The sequence below is a fragment of the Pyxicephalus adspersus genome, chromosome 11 (genome assembly GCF_032062135.1).
Source record: "Pyxicephalus adspersus chromosome 11, UCB_Pads_2.0, whole genome shotgun sequence".
Taxonomy (NCBI): domain Eukaryota; kingdom Metazoa; phylum Chordata; class Amphibia; order Anura; family Pyxicephalidae; genus Pyxicephalus; species Pyxicephalus adspersus.
Genome location: NC_092868.1, coordinates 3,980,866 through 4,000,738, shown reverse-complemented (window position 1 = coordinate 4,000,738; position 19,873 = coordinate 3,980,866). Strand labels below are relative to the sequence as shown.

At 36.9% G+C, this 19,873-nt stretch overlaps 2 long non-coding RNA genes across 2 annotated transcripts; one reads left to right on the top strand and one right to left on the bottom strand.

Moving 5' to 3' along the window:
- Nucleotides 1-5,128: 5,128 nt before the first annotated feature.
- Nucleotides 5,129-8,349, top strand: LOC140341353 (uncharacterized). The gene is made up of 3 exons (XR_011922857.1): nt 5,129-5,216; nt 7,581-7,613; nt 8,075-8,349. It is a non-coding gene; the product is annotated as an uncharacterized lncRNA (long non-coding RNA).
- Nucleotides 8,350-16,652: 8,303 nt separating this feature from the next.
- LOC140341343 (uncharacterized) lies at nt 16,653-18,864 on the bottom strand. Its single transcript, XR_011922853.1, has 4 exons — nt 18,802-18,864; nt 17,998-18,064; nt 17,639-17,671; nt 16,653-17,003 (listed from the first exon to the last, which is right to left on the bottom strand). It is a non-coding gene; the product is annotated as an uncharacterized lncRNA (long non-coding RNA).
- Between the last annotated feature and the right edge of the window lie 1,009 nt (nt 18,865-19,873).

The following is a 19,873-nucleotide window of genomic DNA, read 5'->3' as shown; positions in this document are numbered from 1 at the left end:
ATAAAAAACAATTATAACCATACCATTGTGAAGGTGTCCAATTAAATTGTGTGACGTGTATATCATGAATTTGGGTTTACTTGTAAATGTTTTGCAGAAGATTTATACAACCTTCACCAAGAATTCAGCATATTTCCAATAGAATTCAATTTAATAATGAAGTAAAAGCTCTGTAGATCCCATTTATAAATAAACTGGAAAAGATATGCAATGAAAGACATCAATTTTAAGTGGGAGTTTTGAAGCCAGTGCCATCGGTATATTACAAAAACAACAAAATTTTATTAATAATAAACATTAAAAACAAACATAATTTCAAATACATAAAACACAATAAAATAGTGGGTGTATATAATGACCTCTCCTTACAGAATATCCCCAAAGGGTTTAAATTCTGAATTACTTCTCAACGCATTTCGCAAAAAAATCTGCTTCTTCAGGAGGAAGGCGAGGAGAAGTCTGATGTTTGTACTTCCAGCAGCCTTCTTATTTAAAATTGTTGCAAGGAAGGAGGTGGTTATGGTAACAATGGTATATTCAAATCCTGTTTAGCTAATTAGTGAGTAATCTCTTTCAATTTTCTATACAAATCACATTGATTCTAAGTTTCATGTCCTTCAGTCCTCAAACAGATATACGAACATACAGCCCAACAGCACAGCCATGTTCCTATTCCATCGGCTTCCCTTGCAAATGAGTCAAGGCTGTATGAACGTATATCTGTTTGAGGAAGTTGAACAATGATGGATGAAGTTAAATAATTAAATCCTAAATTATATTCAATGCATGCAATGACAGTTCAGATCTATGGGATGTAATGAATGATAGCTGAGACATAGCATAGATAATCGGCTCTGTGGTTGAGCATAGGAAAATAATAATAATAAGTATTCTGTAAAGAGACAAACTTTCCCAGTTCAGTTGTGCACCTCTGCTCTTGTAGAAATAAAGCCTCCACCATTCCAACATATTAATATTTATATTACACAGTATTTATATAACACTGACATATTACGTAGCACTGCTGTCATTGTGCTGACACTCCATGTCCTGACAAGAGCTGACACTCTAAAGTCCTGAAAAGAGCTGACAATCTAATGTCCCTACCATACTCGTATGTCTTTTAATACACTCTAGGGCCAATTTTTGGGGGAAGATAGTTAAGCTAACTGACTGCCAATGTGCATCAACAAATATATTTCCACCAGAGGTGCACAACAACATAAGCCTGGACATTTTGATTGTAAGAGGCTAAATGAAGATCAATGTTTTGATGCAACAAAAGGTCCAGCAAAAATAAGCTTCTATGACCCCCAAGAGACATTTTAAGCCTGTTGTACCCTTAAAACACTTTTGTTTTGCCTTACTTTTTGACTACAGCATATTTCACAAAAATGGTGACAGTGCAACAAAACTTTCCATATGTTTTGGTAAAAATCAGAACTTTTTTTGGAAAGTAAAAACTTTCTATTTCAATCACCTATAGGCATACAGCAGGGACAATAAGTGGCCATGCACAGCCTATTGTTGTTACTATCAGGAAACCCAACCTGAGAAATGCCATGCATTCAGCACTGCATGTGGGTGGGGAAATTGAAATTTTGTAAAAGTGAAAACTCTACTTGTCACGGATAAATATGAGATGGGCTTAAAATCCAGTGATGCAGGATTGGGGTTGGGTAATGAGGATTTGCTGGATGATGTCATTTTGGGGTATATAAGGGAGCTCTGTATAATATTTATTTACATTGTGTGTTACCGACACAAGACAAGGTTCAAGACAAGACAAAACATTGTCTTTCCATTTACATCCACGGAAGTATGGTAGTTTGCTTTATTTTCTGATAATTAGAACTGTGCATAGCGAGATAAGAACTAAAACAGGCAGCTATATTAGAAACATTGCAGAGTGAGCAAAATACTGTACCGGTGTGATGTACTCAATATATATATATATATATATATATATATAATCATAGCATCCTAAAATAAACTTGCACTTAACTAATTTGGGAATCTGAATTTGATTGATACTATATTTGCCTCTGTTTTACAGATCTTGCTAACAATGAAGTTGCACATCGTTGTATTGTCCATCCATGTTCCTGTTCTTGTTCTTTGAACCAGGTAATTCCATATTATTGATATCTGAACTCCAGATAGACATCTAAATAATAGATGTTCAGCCACTCTGTGTGGTCACAGCACCCTTGCCAGACAGTACAGCTGTGCCAATGAGCTCACTATTACTAGTACATTGTAGTCACCAACCTGTCTCCCACCTGTGGCTGGACATGATAAGCAACATGATGAACCCGGAAGTTGATTTCAGAACACATATATTGATCCTGTGTGAAAAATAAATTCAGGCTGACTTTACACCTTTGTGTAGTGGCAACATACATTGCAGGAGTGATGCGCCAACGTAAAGGACCTGCTTTGCAATGCATTACTGTTCATTCACCATTTGTTATTTTTGTGTGTTCATAATTGCATATCATATTAAAATTTAAAGATTCTGTCCACAGACCAACCAGGAAATAGTCATTGTATACAGGGATATGTAATCAATCTGCTTTTGTTCTATCAGCATTTCAGTGCCCGAAGACATACCCACCATGGCCACCGAGTAAGTAAAACATGAATCTACATACCATAACCTTACTAAGCACATAAAGTGTTTAGCATGACATGTATTTTATGTTTAGATAAAGAGCACAGGAGGAAATGGGAAAAAAATCTGTAAAGCCAAGAAAAGTTAGAACACATAAGTCCCCATTGGAAAATGCCTCTTCACTTCTTGTTTTGGTAATAGTGCTCACTAGGGTAAACAGAGGGAACATTCTTCCTAGTGAGGACACAGAACAGACTTGTGGGTTTAAGCCTTCCATACTATACATACCCCAGGATATGTGTGATATTTGGGGTATAGGAGGAGACCTATGTATTTTGCAACCTTTGGCGTCCCTCAACTTCCAGCTGAACTCAAAAGGAGGTAGAGGGCAGAATAGACATGCAAAGTGACGCATGGTTTTTTGTTCATGCACCATGCAGTGTGTACCCTGGCTTCATTCCCAGCACCATTGAGAACACACCTGGGAATAGAGGTGCTAAGGATAATGTAAATTCTCAGTGACTAACCAATGGCCGAAGGGGATTGGACCCTAATGATTTGGCAGCGAAGATGGAGACAACAGGGTATGCACTGGTGATAGGATACTGTAGCCGTTATGGGTTACCAGGGGGTAAAAATATGATAAGTCTTTGTACACTTGCTGCAAAATACTGCCACCCACCTATGCCGTTTTAGCTCCACTTTAAGTCTTGGGTACTCCACTGGGATGATTTTCTGGCAATATATCTAGCTCTCTTTCAATCCACTTCTGGAGTTTGGCCTTGTGTATGCTCCATAGTATTACAATACAGAGAACTGGTGTCCCTGTCTTGCACTGGGGTTCCATCCTACTGTTCTCTAGTGGATGGGGAATGGCAGGAAATAGGAAGGGACAAAGTGTGCCAGGGAGATAGATGGAGCAAAGCTATGCTTTCCAGTGCAGCCTCTCACCTATGACTTGCCATAAAGTAACAATGGTACAATCTAATCACTGGGGGAGAGGAGACGGAGATGTTTCCTACAGCAAGCAGCGGACTGATGACCATGGATATGATGCAGCTATATATTGTATAATCCCAGAAATGTATTTATGTAAAATACTGACAGGTCCACTTTAAGTAGCCATACCTTCTGTACATTTATCAGCTAAGATATGAATGATATTATATTCTAATACATCATCTTTTCTTGTGCAGGGCCTCCATGTACAATAGAACACACTAGTGAAAGTTACTGTATATTAGTGTATTGAATAATTTCCTCAAGAAGCTGGTTTCAAGAGAATTGCGGTGCTGGCTTGGTTTTGCGATGAAGGATATATCTTTTCTTTTTCCAACATATTCACAAAATGTATTTTAAATGAAGAATGTAAAAATATCAAGTCACAGATCAGTAATCATGAAATTGGTATATAAAATTAGCAAAAGCTTTACCAAAAATGCTTTTGCAAAATAGGAGTCTCCAATGAATATGTTTTGTATTTATGATTGTATTCATCTTAGAATTATTTCTAAAAATACATATATTTTGGTGGATAATATTGTTGTGTCATGGTTGGATAAATTTATATGGAGAAAGTTGCTGTGCAAGAAGTTTGGATAAAGCTGTGTAAGGACTGCTGATGCATTGTCCAATCGCTGCACATTATTTGTGGCTATTGTTTCTCACACAATACATTTTAATTAGCATTTCCAGAAAACCTGTCTTGTCTTTACCTTCCTGGAACACAATATTGATGGGATGGGCTATTCCCTGAGGTGCAGGGAGTACCAGACATTATGATTACTTGTTGTGTAACTAGATGTTGGATGATGTAACTTTTACAGTATAAAGAGGAACAGCACAGAATATTTACTTATATTATCTGTCCCCTACAAGAGGTAAACTGCTTCCTCATCTTCTCGATCTCCATCCAGAGAGGTAAGGAAATTTGCTTTTTTTTTCTTTTATTCTCTTAGTAATAAAAACTAAAGAGGTATTGAGACAAGAGAACTACAACATAGACAGCTGTCATAGAACCCCATAGTACTATGGATTGTGGATATCTAACAATAAATTCCTACAGGACTGTAAATATCATTTATTGCATCTTGTGGCAGGTGCATTTGTATTTTGATTTTTTTTTTTGCTTTTCACCACACTGAATTTTTGGCTTCACATATGTTTGAGATCACAGAATATTAAGGAGCAAATAAGAGATGTTTATTGTTAAGGTTACATAGACACATAATGGGCCTTAATTATTAAAGCTCTCCAAAGCTGGAGAGAATACAATTTTGTCAGTGAAGCGGGGTGATCAAGCAAACCTGGAATAGACCTTGTCCAGGAATTAAAACATTTGCTAGCAAATGACTTCCAGATATCCATTCCAGGTTTGTTGGATTACCCAGTTTCAAAGATGAAAGTGTATCCTCTCCAGCCTCAGAGAGCTTTATTAAATCAGGCCCAATATGTGAATTTGGGGATCTGAACCTTCTTGTTCACCATTTCAGGAGTTAAAAATGATTTAGTAATACCTTTGCCTCTCTTTTACAGATCTCAATAGCCATGAAGCTTTCCATAACTGTACTGCCCTTGTTCTCATTCTTATTGTTCATACCAGGTAATTTTATTTTATATTATTCAATATACATTTTACATATATACTTGAGTATATGCTGAGATTTTTTTGCCCTCAAAATGCCCTTAAAAATATCCTGATTTATACTCTGGTCACACAGTAGATGGCACTGTGTCCTCGTGTAAAATGTGTAACACGCTCTTGCTGTCACATTATAAAGGGTTTTTACATATCATTAAAAAGCAAGTGACCCACCATAACCGACCTAAATGTGCTAAGTAATTTAGTCTGTAAAAAGAAGATAAACAGACTAAACCTGCGTAATTTATTTTTCACCTTTTAGATAAATGTTTTTTAAATAACACACCATGGATGTATTTATTCACATTAATTTTACTAACATCAATTACTCTCAATTACTGTTTTATATGTTGGCAGTGAATGCAGCATTTTGTGCCCTGGGTTTATACTTGAGTTAAAGGGTGGATCTAGCCCTGGCTTTGGATCATTAAGCCGCACAGCATTTTCATATGGGTGGCTCAATAGTGCGCTGTCATGGGTGGGGGAGGGATAGACAGGTGTCCTAAGAGATAATCCTACCCTTAGAATGTGTAATATCAGCTGATTGGGAGTATACAATGTCGTCACTATCAGCTGTGTATGCCCTGTCTGAGTGCGCATCTCATATCTTTTTCAATGGGATTGTCCTTCAGTCTGAGCTCCTCGAGAGTGGGCGTGTCCTATATACCTCGGAGATCAGCTGTGCCCCGCCCACCTTATACTGTGAGATAATCCCGCCCCTCGCACAGCAGCATGAGTGCTGTGTCTGTGTCCATGCTGCCGTCATTGCCCCAATGTATAAACCTTCATATCTCCCACACCGATTGTTGTACAATCCTAAAATTTGCAGGGTACACAGGGGACACTGAGAGATGATAATAAACCTAATTCAGCCCCCTGAATGCCGCTGTATTTGTAAAAAAAAGAAAGAAAGTGCCGACCTCACTGCAAATGTGTGCAATTGCTACCTTTCATTTTTCAATGACAAAAAAGTTCCACCTGTGCATGCCTCGTAGAATTTGTGACGTGCATATCCCAGGATGCTTTGCACTCATATTTAGTCTTTACTGCAGCGGCAGTCATGACAGAATGGAATTGCCCTTTTTTAAATTTTTTTTTTTAAAAAAGGCAATTCATGAAAAAAGAACAATGGTCATCTAGTCTTCTATATAAAGGAAAAATTGTGGTGATTGGATATCTCAAGACCAGGGCCCCCAAATTAAGTTTGCATGTTCGGGACCCCTAAAGGGCCACTCCCATGGCATTGAGCATTAAGGGTAATGCCAATTGTATGCGTGTTGTGGTGCCGCAAATATAAATTTGCCTGCTCATTAAACTTTTAGGATGTGTTAATACTGGTGCTGAGGTGGCACTGCGGTTACCCCTTCCTTGAGCCATGGAACTGGGCTTAGGGGGAAACGCTCAGTACCGCTCACTACCACCTAGAGTCAAATCTGCAGACGCTGCGTTGCAAGGAACCGAGTGGCTGGTGGGGTAACTGTTACTCATAGCTGAATACTTACATACTTTACATAAATTATGCTATAGTGAGATGTTAAATTGGGCTTCTTAGAGAGTAAGGGGATAGCTATGTGTGACAGGGTAGCATATGATATGATGGGTGTCAAATTTTAATCGGGAGAAGGGGGTGAATTGTGGACAAAAAGTGTTTCCCCCTGGCTCCCACATATTCAGTTGGCAACATCCCTCTGCTCCAGAGAAGGTAAGTGTCCACCTATGTGTAACAGGCACCCCGCCAGCTGCTCACTCCCTCGCACTGCATCTTTTTATTTTTATTTTAATCTTTTTAGTTAAAGATTCAATTATATTTTGAGTAATACACAAATATTGTTAATATCTTCTAATAAAGTAATATAAAATAATCTGTTTTTGTATTTCAATGTATGGTATAGTTCACCCAATTACTCCTTGGATGGGCTCTGACCCAAAAAAAGGTTGGGATTTAGGTATTATCCAAAGGATTTTTATATTCTCTTCCACTAAGCCATGTGATGTGAACAGGGAGCTCACCATTTTCTGTTGCAGTGAAAGCAGTGCAGTGTAATCACCAACCTGCCACCTGCTTAGACATTGAAATGCACATTAAATTGTTCATGTGCATTGTGTCTGTTAATCATTGACATAATGCAGCACTGTAAACCATAACGGTCTAACGAAATATTTCTTTAATCAGTGGCCTTTTTAGCCACCAATTTAACTCATGGCTGGGGAGGAGAGGGACGTTTACTATAATGGTAGGTAAAGGGGTATATTAGAGTAATAATAATACATATAGATTTTCTCCCCATCATTAGATATGTAATTAATCTGTTTTTATTTCACCAGCATTTCAATGCCAGAAGAACCCAGAGCCACCATGTAAGTAAAACATGAAACTCTATTTTATTCCAAGCACATGAAGTGTATAGCACATCATTTTTTTTTTTTTTTTTTGGGGGGGGGGGGGGTGATAAAAATCTTACTATATCTTTTGTATGCCCAATTGTAGAAACCTTTCTTCATCATGTGATGTGGTTTCATTCTCCCCTCTCCCAGAGGTTAAGATAAGAGAAAATGGGGGGAATATATCCAGTACTCTTGTAAACTGTCCCAGGGAGACTGATGAAGGTTGCAGTGTTGAGATAAATGGAATGTAGGGGACACAAGCTTCCAGAGGAGGCATATAAAACACTTTTTGCAGGGATATATTTTCCCCAGGCTTAGTTAAGTTACACAGCTATAAACTATGCACAGTTATGCTCACATATCCCAGCATATAAACTAAAATGATAATATAAATACTAATAACGTGTAATAATGTGTTATCTCTTCCTGTGCAGCTCCTCCGTGTACAATGGAAAATAGTGTTGAAAAGTGGGGTGGAGTGTGCCCAGAATATTGTATTGCTGAATTACCTCCTAGGGATGTTTGCATTGATATCGCAAAGAATGCCTGTTATTGTGTGGAGGGATATATTTTCTATTCTAACAAGTATGAAAAATGTATTTCACAAGATGAATGTAAGAAATACAAGTCATAAAATTCATTGTTAAAAGGAAATCTTAACAAATACTGTAATTTGTAATGAATTCACTGGTATAAAGTATGAGATTCACTGAAATCTGTGTTTGTAATTCTTTGCATTGAATTAAAAGAATAATTAGATAATTTGGTGAATAAAGGATCTGGGAAAGTTTGAACCTTCTCGGGATATTTCCTTATCTTCCTGTCACTAACACTGGAATTTGGAAAAAATCTCATCAACGTATGAGAAAGTCTGACATACACATGGTCTACAAGTGGAAGATTTTCTGGTGGGAAATAGACAGCTATAAAAACCTAAGAGGCTGTCTAACCTCAAATCAAATGAGCAAATCTTTTATGAGAAATCCCAAAACTTTTATTATGTCTGCACCATTCCATAAATGTTAGGATTAGGAGCCAATGGGAAATGTGGTGTATCTGTGCTTAGCTTTACACAGTGAAGAAGAATCTTTTTGTAATGAAAAAACTTTTGAGGGAAGGAATGGATGATCAGACTTTAAAATATTCTTCTCTGCATCTTGGGTCCAGCCTTCCATCACCGAGGTTGAAAATGTCGAGAATGATGGTGCTCCAGGTGGACGTCTGGCCCTGGAGAACATTGATGGACAAATAATGATTCTTGGTTTTCTCTTTCTCAACCAACTTTTTTAGGGTGTACAATACATCACACAGAGCCTCACCTCCAGACTCTTGTTCTTCCTCCTCCAATGGAGGCATGTGCCACAGATTCATATTAAGCCACCTCCAGCCAGTGGTACATCCTTGACACCTACAGTTCCATTGGAATAAATACTTATAAATACTTCAGTTGCAGCCTGAGGAATAAATAAACGCATAAAAAAAGGTTGGAAAGTATTGTCATGGGTCAAGACAGAACGAAAGAATGAGTTTTGTTTTGGCCAGCTGGTATGGGAGCAGTTGAAGTGCCATGTTTGTACACAGGCATTGGGTTATAATGATAATTTCTTTTTAGGAGCTACTGCCTCAGGGTTTTATTGATGTAGTCAGCTGATCCTAGAAAGAGCAGAATCTTTTTTGGGCAGGTTGGAAAATCCAAATTTATAAGTGTTTTGTGCTGTTTAAGCACCACCAGTTTAAAAATTTTTTCTTGTTTTAACAAAAAAGCTGTATTATTTTACACTGTGTGGGATCTAATTTCCTTCTTTAGGCTATGCTCATGAGTTAGATGGTGCTGATGAGACCTCTAGTGGTTGATAGGTAAATGAAATCTAGGATTAAGGAAATAAAATGTGGGAATCTGCCACTCTTGGGAATTCCAGGACATTAAGGACTCCATTTGAAGAACAGTGAAACTGACTTTCTAACAGATATTCCCTGGTAGAAATCAATTGCTACTATAGAAACAGATGGACCTGAAAGATTTCAACGAGAGAGAGTTAAATGGAATGTCTGATACCGTTTTATAAATAGAGCCCTAAATTTCTTCTATATTTCCTCCGGGGTTGTAGCACAAAGAAGTTAAACTAAGCAAGGCTGATAAAACGCTAGACTACGTGACGATTATAGTTTTTTTTTTCAACCACAGATGGCAGCTCATGGTAACTGCACTGTCCAGCCACTGTTGAATTTTTGTGACTATTATATCTCAAATAGTACATTTCAATTTCCAAGATATCCAATATCCAAGATAATTTCTCACTTAGACATCTTTTTCACCCAGTTTCATTGCCCAACAAAGGGAACATTAGTTTGCTGTACAAATTTGAAAATCTATGTCTCTTGGCATCTAACAATATGTATTTTGAGAAATTGGTTGGGTACTCGCATCGACAATACCTCACAACAAACAGCTACTACATAAATTGATGATCATTATTAAAACTGGGACATCCTAGTACACATACCTTGCTTTTTTCAGACATGTATGTCTTTTCCACAGCATATTCTCTCCAATTCAAATAATGGACACAATATGGTATGAAATCAGGGCTCTCTGATGCTCTTAACATTTCCTTCTTGTGGGGATCTAAATAGTTTATGGCCGGGGGGCATGGCCGGAAGCCGACTGAGATGGACGTCTTCTGCTAGGACTGCAGAGAGAGAGCATCCTTCAGGGACTATACCAACAAGCAGGAGGCAAACACAACAACAATTTTCTCCCTCTCAGCTTCTCCTGCACTCAAGGCAAAGATGGGAAAAAGGAGAAACACTAAACTGCCTAGGACACTTTCAGATTCCAACAGTTATGCAATCTCCTAGGAAGGAAACAATCCTGGATGAAACCTCTCAACCTTCTTCAACAGGCACCAGCCCTGTAAAATCAAAGCAGAAACTTTCTTCCAATGATGATTTACAAGGTAGGAAAATCTCTAATAAATTTGCTGCAATAGAAGAGTCTTCCTTAGACCCAATAGATCACTTTCCTACTTCTGATCAGCCTATATCGGATACTACCCTTAAGCAAATGCTAGTGTCCCTGTGAAGCTCTCTTCATTTTCTTCACTGTTTCAACAGCCTTAAGGGGAGTTGCATGATATTGGGGACAGAGTTGATCATATTGAAAACAAGATGGGTGAATATGCCTCTGCTCACAGATCTCGCAGGAACAATTTTAAGTTCAGAGGCATTGCTGAAAACATCTCACCAACAGAGTTGACAGCATACCTTCAAAACTTGTTCACTGCAATAATTCCCAATGCTGCTTCTTATGAGCTTATTATTGACAGAGTGCACAGAATTCCCAAACCATCCTATCTTCCAGATAAGATTCTTAGGGATGTTCTGCCATGTATCCACTGCCACCAGCACAGCTAATGGCATATTCCAGGAGAAATACTACCTTACCCCATTTGCTCACACTTCCATGTTTGCTGATTTATTGCAAGCAACCATTTTGGCAAGGAAAACATTTCTTCCAATCACACAAGTATTTAGGAACCATCAAATCCCATATAAATGGGGCTTCAACCTATTGATCACAAAAAATGGATCTCCCCATGTTTTTAAGACGCCCCAGGCGGGTAGTGATCTGCTGAAACTTTGGGATATACATATATTGAAAGACCAAAATGCTGATTCAAGTTCAAATAGTGCCTTTAATAATATTACTACTAAATGGAGAACAAAATCCTAAAGAATTTTTTTTTTTATAAACATGTCTATTTAGTAAATTGGGTTGGGGGACCCTGTTTTCTTTACAGTTTGAATTGTTCGTCTCCTACACCACTTTTTTATCAACCACCCTGAAGGCTCAGTGCTCACCTCTATGCCTCCATGTTTACCAAGTGCAGTATGCTACTGCAGTTTGAATCCTTTTGGATTCATATATTTTGTTTGTTCTGGTTATCTTTCCTCTCTTTTACTTTTGTGTGCCTTTTACTAGGTATTTTTGTTTTTTTTTTTTCCTTTTTGAGGTTTCACAGGCTACCCTTACAAAAAGTTTGCGAGGCACTGCAATGTGCTATTTACCACAGCATGTAAACCTTTTCCAACAATGGTTCTCAACATTCTATCCTTGAATGTTAAAGGATTTAACAGCCCTTTTAAAAGTGGAGCATTATGGGATGACGCTGGAAAATTGAAATGCGACATAATATGCCTACAAGAAACACATTTCAATGTAGCAAACACTCCACAATTTTCCAATAACAAATTTCCCCATATCTTCCACTCAAGATATACTCAAAAAAGAGGAGTTTTAAAGCAAATAAACTACAACAAGGATCTTTACTTATATGCAAAGACTTTAACTGTATCCCGAACCTAGACCTTGATACATCCAACAAGAAAGTCAGACGAAGAAGACTTGCATGACGCCTGGAGATGCCTACATTCTTCTGAACAAGACTACACTTTTTATTCTAAACCACACCAATCCTATTCACGAATTGACCTATTTTTATTAGATAAATGGCCTCTTGAAATGGTTAAACGTGCTGTCATCCACAACATTACATAGTCTGACCATGCTCCAGTAGTACTGTCCATACAGGAAGAACTATAGACGAATTCAACTCGGCTCTGGAGAAATAATACCTCTCTTTTCGCAAACCCTGAGACCAGCAAATACATCCTAACTTGTCTTAAAGAGTTCTTTGATATCAATAACACTCCTACAATAGATCCTACGATTTTGTGGTGCTCCCATGAAATGTATATGAGAGGTATTATTTTACAAATAGCCTTTAGGTAGAAAAAGAAAAAAAACAAACAATTAGATTTAATATTGGGAAAAATTAGGTCATTAGAACTATTACACAAGTCTCAAATTTCTGCCTCAATCTCGGAAGAACTTTTTAAATGTAGAAATTAATTAAGACTCTTGTTGATTTCCAAACAGGAAAAATTGTATAGAACATTAAAATCTAGATACTATAGTCAAGCCAACAAATCTGGTAAGCTATTAGCTAACCAATTAAAATCTAAAGCGGCCAAAAACAGAATAGCCCACATTCTCCACCCCCATACTAAAGCTATGTCGTCCAACCCACAAGACATTGCGAATGCATTTAAAGATTACTATTTCTCTTTGTATAATTTGAAGGACGACCCTAATACTTTACAACCTACAAATCTCCACATCATGTAAAATCATGTAAACTACCCACTTTGTTATCACAACAACTTAAGGAGCTTAATCAACCTTTCATTTCTCAGTAATTTCTTCTCTATCTTTGAAAAAGTCACCAGGAATAGACGGTTTCTCCTCTGAATACTACAAAACATATAAACAGATATTGTCCCCCTACACTGTAAATATTTATAACCAAGCTATGCAAAAGGGTACTTTCCCTAAAGAGATGTTAACAGCGGTCATTATTACAATTCCTAAGCCAGAAAAGGACCCATCTCTAGTTCACAACTATAGACCAATCTCATTATTAAATAATGATGTCAAAATCTTTTCCAAAATGATTGCACAAAGACTTCTTAATATAACACCGCTACTTACTAACAAAGATCAAATTGGGTTTGTAAAAGGTAGACAGGCCCCAGATGGGACTCGACGTATGTTAAACCTAATCCAATATTGTGAATACCATAACCTTTAATCTACCTTTATTACCTTAGATGCTGAAAAAGCGTTCGACTGCTTACATTGGTCCTATCTCCAGAAAACACTCTCTGCTTTTGGATTCAATGAGTCAATTCTATCCGCCATTATGGCACTATATACCACATCAACAGCACATGTATTTACATCCAGCATGCTTTCACCAGAATTTTTAGTCACCAATGGAACAAGACAGGGATGTCCGTTATCCCCAAACCTGTTCTCTTTTGCAATAGAACCTTTGGCTCAGAAAATCAGATTGAATACCAATATAAAGGGGGTGACTAGTAATAAAATATTCCATGTCATTGGATTGTTGGCAGATGATATTATTCTAACACTTACCAACCCAATTGAATCCATTGAAGCACTACTGTAAACTCGGAATTTAGTAATATTAGTTAAGATAAACTTGTCAAAATGCAACATTTTAAATATTGGGATCCCTCTAAAGACACAAAAGACTATAGCTGAAAAATTCCCTTTTAATCAGGTGGTCTCCCTTACCTGGGAATAAAACTATCATACCCTAGCGTTGACACCTACAAATACAACTTTTCACCTCTACTTAAAACAATACAAGATAAACTAAAAAAGTTAAGTACTATTGAACTCTCTTGGATAGGCAGAATATCTGCTTTCAAAATGTCTCTTTTACCTAAAATTTTATATTTATTTAGAACTTTACCTATTGTTCTCCCTACACAATTTTTTATAACTATTCAAAACTCATTGAATTACTTTATTTGGAATTAGAAAAGGTCTAGAATTGCTAGTCGTTTTTCCTATACGTCAGAGAAAGGTAGGGAGTGTGGGACTACCGTTCCGATCCAAGATTATTACTTTGCTTCTCTATTAGATCAGCTGGAGAAATGCCTTTTTCTTAACACCCAAACAAGATGGCTAATTATTGAAACTTCCATATTAAATGGAAATGATTACTTGGCTTATTTAATAGCAACTTCCCTTACATCTAATATTAAAATCCCATATCTATACTCAATAGAAGCTATGGTATTAGCATGGAAAAAAATAAGTTATCTGATTCCTTAGAGGACTCACTTCCTCTTCAAACCCCTATTAGATCATACAAATATCTAATTAACAATTTAAATATATCATCATGAGCGAATAAAGGATATAATTATATGCATAACCTCCCTACCTTTTCTTCTTTAGCAGATAAATATAAATTATGGCAAATCCAACATTTGTTAAAATCCTCTTCGTTCCCTACCATTAAGGTACCATCCAAATTCTGGCATCGTTGTCAAAAGCGGGGTATCTCTATTTATAATAACCTTTTACAATCCAAAGACAAATGGCAGAGACTCCCAAATTTTTCTATATGGGAGAAAAGACTTGCAGTGTACAATCACCATACCTAAATGGAAAGCTGCCGTTATTTCTATGATCTCCTTTACTAAGTGCTTATCCCACTGCGAGTGTTACCAAAACACGCTTTTAAGATGGTACAGAACCCCTTATAGACTTGCAAAATTTACCCCTAACTACTCTCCATTATGTTGGCGAGGGTGCGGGGACATTGGTACGTATATGCATATGTTCTGGGAACGTACAAAAATTCACTCATTTTGGTTAGAAATCCCCAATTTGTTACAGAAAATTATCGGTAGCACCTTCAATATCTCCCCTGAACTTGTGATACTAAATATAGGAATAGATAATTTCCCTAGCTCTCACAGGGAGGTAATTTCTCATGTTTTAATCGCTGCAAGATCAACAATAGTGAGTAAATGGAACCAAAACATTACCCTGTCAGTTTTAGAAGTGATAGAGAGAGTCAACCAACAGTACTGTCATGAAAAGGCCTTTGCATATAGTAATTCAACTTCTAAAAAATGTTATTATCAATGGCGCATATGGTCTACTATTTCTAATGTGGTTGGATGTCCTATAACCCACCCTATATTGCTTAAAAACATATTCTTACTTTAATGTGAAACTCAAATTAATTATTTGGTATATAATGTTTTCGACTGTAAACCTCTTCTGGTTGTTAGTTTTTTTTTCTTTTCTTTCTTACATTTTGTTTAACATGTTTTCTTTTGTATCTGTTTTATTATTTTATTTTATTGTACTGTTTTATTGTTACTGTTATTGTACTGTTTAAAAAAGTAAAAACCTTTTAATAAAAATTTGATTTGAAAAAAAACAAATAAATAGTTTATGGCCCTTCTTTCTGTTCATCTGCTGTCATTTCCCTCCCCAAGCCTCCAAAACTAAGGTTGAATCTTCTGTTGTCCATATTACTCTATTTTCGCTGTCTGTCCCTTCCCAGGGTGTTGTTACATACAGTCTTACCTTTTTGACAGTGTTCATCCGGAACCTCTTCTTGTTTGTACATCTATGGTGTCACCACAGTTTATTTAAAGTTAAGTATAATTATAATTTAAACCAAGTATGTTGAACTTCAAGCATTTTCACCTTGAGATGATGTATTCAGAATTAAAAAAGGAAAAGAAAGACACTTGTGTCATTGCAATCCAACGTTAAACAATGTTGGCCAATGTAGTTTAAAATAATTATATAATATAATTAGTAAAGAATCTCCATACCTCCCTCTAGGGAACACATAAAAAGTGTTGACCTATTCAAAGATTAAATGGTTATAATGCAGCTTACAAAGTTTAAAAATATCATAGATCCAAATGGATCATGTATAAATCACTGATGATAACTGTATATTATACGCATGTTCGCATAGATAATGGCAGTGAAGCGTCTATACCTCTCATTAAAATGCTCACTTCCAGTAAAAGTAACAGGTACCACACCCCTTCCCCGCACCAACTCCTTTTGATGTTTCAGCCCCACTTCCTGGTTTTATTGAGGGTAAATATCTTTATTTTTTTTTTAAGGCATTTACAGTTAGTTTGAACATGCAGGTTTTTGGAAGTATATCTGAAAAAGCTTTTATTCCACAGGAATTGTGGGCGTCAAGTATGTACAACTGGCAGGAGATGGCCAAATAGGTACTTGCGGCACTAGCCTCCATCGAAGCAAGAGGTTCCAGGGTCTGGAGGTGAGGCTCCCGTGTGTGATTTATTTTACAGCCTAATAAAATTGATTGGGAAAGAGAAAACCAAGATTCATCAGATGTTGGAGTTTGTCCACCAGTGATCTTAAGGTAGCAGATGGACCCCATTTGAACACAACTACTGGTATGTAGAGGGCCAGAAGTCCAACTGGAGTAGTGAAGTTTTTTGTATTTTTCCAATAGATCAACCTTAATGAAGGATGGCAAGATCGAGGGTTATAAAGAAGAAAATGTAAAAGTTCTTATCACCCATTTTTCTCACTCATACCCACAAAAAAATTTCCTTGTGTGTTTCAGCTTTAACAACTTTTTTTTTTTCAATGCAAAGACCTATAAACACAGATTTCAGGGAATCTCATTCTCTGTACCAATGAATTGATTACATTTTTTTTTATTTTTTAACTACAGCAATTACAATACTTGTAAAGAGTTTCTTTTACCAATGCATTTTATGACTTGAGATTCTTACATTCATCTTCTGAAATGCATTTTTCATACTTGTTAGAATAGTAAATATATCCATTTTCACAAAAACAGGCATTCTTAAGAATTTCAATGCAACCATCCGTAGGAGGTAATTCGTCAATACAATAATCTGGGCACACTCCACCCCAATCTTCAATGCTGTTTTTCATTGTACATGGAGGAGCTGCACAAGAAGAGATTTCAGGGATTACTTATGACAAATAATATATATAACATTATTCTTTATTGGGTCTTTAAGCTGAGAAATGTACAGAACTTGTCAGTTACCCAAAGTGGATCTGTCAATCTATATGAATTTTTTTCATTAAATGGATTTCTCAAAACATTGGGCCCTGGGACACTCAGTTACTTCCCTGTTACAAGGGGTTCCTCATCAATTGCCCTTGTTACTTTCACTAGAGAAAAGGAAAATAAAACCCCTAGCACATGCTGGGGACACTAGTTCACTATATTGTAATTCATTTATACTATGGAACACACACATTGTCAGATGGAAGAGGAAAACCAAACTCCAAGATTTGAAAGAAGTTAGGGGCTGCTAAACCCAGTGAATTTACCTATACCCAAAATATCACACTTGTGTAGAGTTATCCTGGCATTGGACCCTGATCCTTTAAAGAGAATATGGATAATGGAAGGGTAAACCCTCTGCTAAACCCTTGCTTTACCCTCTTGTGTAGATTCAGCAGTTTGTGTCGCTGGCATAGGAAATAACAAGTTTTGTTTCTCTTTAAAACCACCCCAATCTCCCTGCGTAGTAAGATTATGATATAATATAACGTTTTATGTTTTACTTACATGGTGGCTGTGGGTACTCCTGGCATTGAAAAGCTGATGAAATAAAAACAGATCAATTACATATTTAATTATAGGGAGAGTATCTATATGTATAAAATTGTTAAGCAAGAGCTGTTACACTAAACACTTTTCTATTATATATATATTTATATTACACGTTATCTTTTTCTTCTGTTTACAAGGTAAAGTATTTTGTCATTTGAGTTGATTATGATAGCTAACTTGCTCTTCAATGATGTGTAACGAACCCTTTACAATGTATCTGACAGCATTTTGAGGGCAAAAAATCTCAACATAAATTCAAGTACAAATTCAAGTAGTGTATATATAACATATTGAAGAACATAAAATAAATTTACCTGGTATGAACAATAAGAATGAAAACAAGGTCAGTACAATTACATGAAGCTTCATGGCTATAAAGACCTGTGAATCAAAAAGTTATTTTACATTAATTTTTGGCTCCAGCAATGGTGAACAGAAAGTAAATTAAGATTCAAACACTCAAATCATATTGCGTGTGGGAAAACCTTAACAATATTTGTTATTATTTGTTTTGGTTTTTTTTTGGTCTGTGAATAGTAATACCTACGGATCCTAAAAAAAACCAGTGTGCTAATAACTTCCTGTATACCTATAGGGACGAGGACAGGGGAAAGTATCCTATAGTGCTGTCCTAGGTGTAGAATACTGCTGCTCTAAAAATACATTGAGGTGAGTGAGTGGTGTCTTTCGAGTATAGGAATGGTGTTACTGGCAGGATCAAAAGGTGAAAAGAAATAAAAAAAGACTAAAAATCAAACAAATGAAGCCACGACATCTTAGAACTGCAAAGATTCAATATAGGATATTTTTAATTAGGTAAGCATTGTTATATATTTGGAATCCAGGGTTCTCCCCAGGCACTAATAGCTGGGCGCACCACCCGGCACTTTTCAGCACCCACCCGGCTATTTTTGGGTGGTTACCAAAGAATTTGGTTACAATACAGGGGCTGCCACCCACCTAAAATTTCTTCCCACCCGGCTTAAAAAAATTTCTGGGTTGAGCACTGGAATCCATAGCACTATGGGGTTCTAATAAAGCTGTCTATGTTGTAGTTCCTTTGTCTCTCTCTATCTGTATCGTTTTTAAAAATTAAGAAAATAAAACAAAATTCTTACTTCTCTGGATGGAGACAGCGAAGGCGATAAAGATGTTTACCTCTTGCAGGGGACAGATAATGTAAGAAATTAATTTGTGGTGCTCCTATATAAATTGCAAAGGTTGCATCATCCAGCTACACAACTCACCAATTTCTCAATATTACTTAACCAAAACATTGCATGGATCAATATTAGGCCAATTAAAAATGAACCAGCCTTGTAATGTGGGAATTCATTTACATATTGAAATTCTGGGACTGGCACTCCCTACACCTCCAGGAACAGGTATAGCCCATCATTAATTTGTTCCTGGTAAGTCTTTGCCTCTTCAAGATTTTATAAAAATTAGGGTGTAGTAAATAAGGAAGAGACAAGATTCAAGGTTTTCAGGCAAATTAAAATGAATTGTTTGAGAAACAATAGCCACAAATAATAACTGGACAGGGCAGCGGTAAACTTAATCCAACTTTGTCAAAGCATTTTCTCAGTTTCTCATTGTTACTTTATAGCAAGTCATAGGTGAGAGGCTGCAGCAAGAGTGCATGGCTGTGCACAGTGTGTAGCTGTGTGAGCTTTAGGTGAACCTGTCAGAGTTTAAAGAAATTTTGGAAAACACATCCCTGCAATAAAAGAGCTTTTATGCAATTTGTGCCTCCTAAATTCTGTCCATCCCAGCACTGCTGCCTCTATCCCAGGACTACCCGTCATTTTCCTATTTCCTGGAACCCCAGTGCAAGGCTGGGACACAAGCTTTCTGTATTGTAATACTATGGGGCATATACAAGTTATAGTACTGTGGAAGAGAAGAATCAAACTCCAAGAGCATTGGTGGCTGGTGATCTTTTGCCATTTTCAGTACGTGTACAAAGACTTATCTTATTTTACCCCCCTGCAGGAATGGTGGGTACAGAATCTGGCCACCAGTGCATCCCCCTAAAGCCTCCGTCTTCACTGGCAACTCTTCAGGGTCCAATCCTCCTCAGCCACTCATTGGACACTGATGAGTTACATTATCCTCAGCACCTAGATGTATTCTCAGTGATGCCAGGAATAGAGCCAGGATCTACACTATATGTTGGAGGAACAAGAA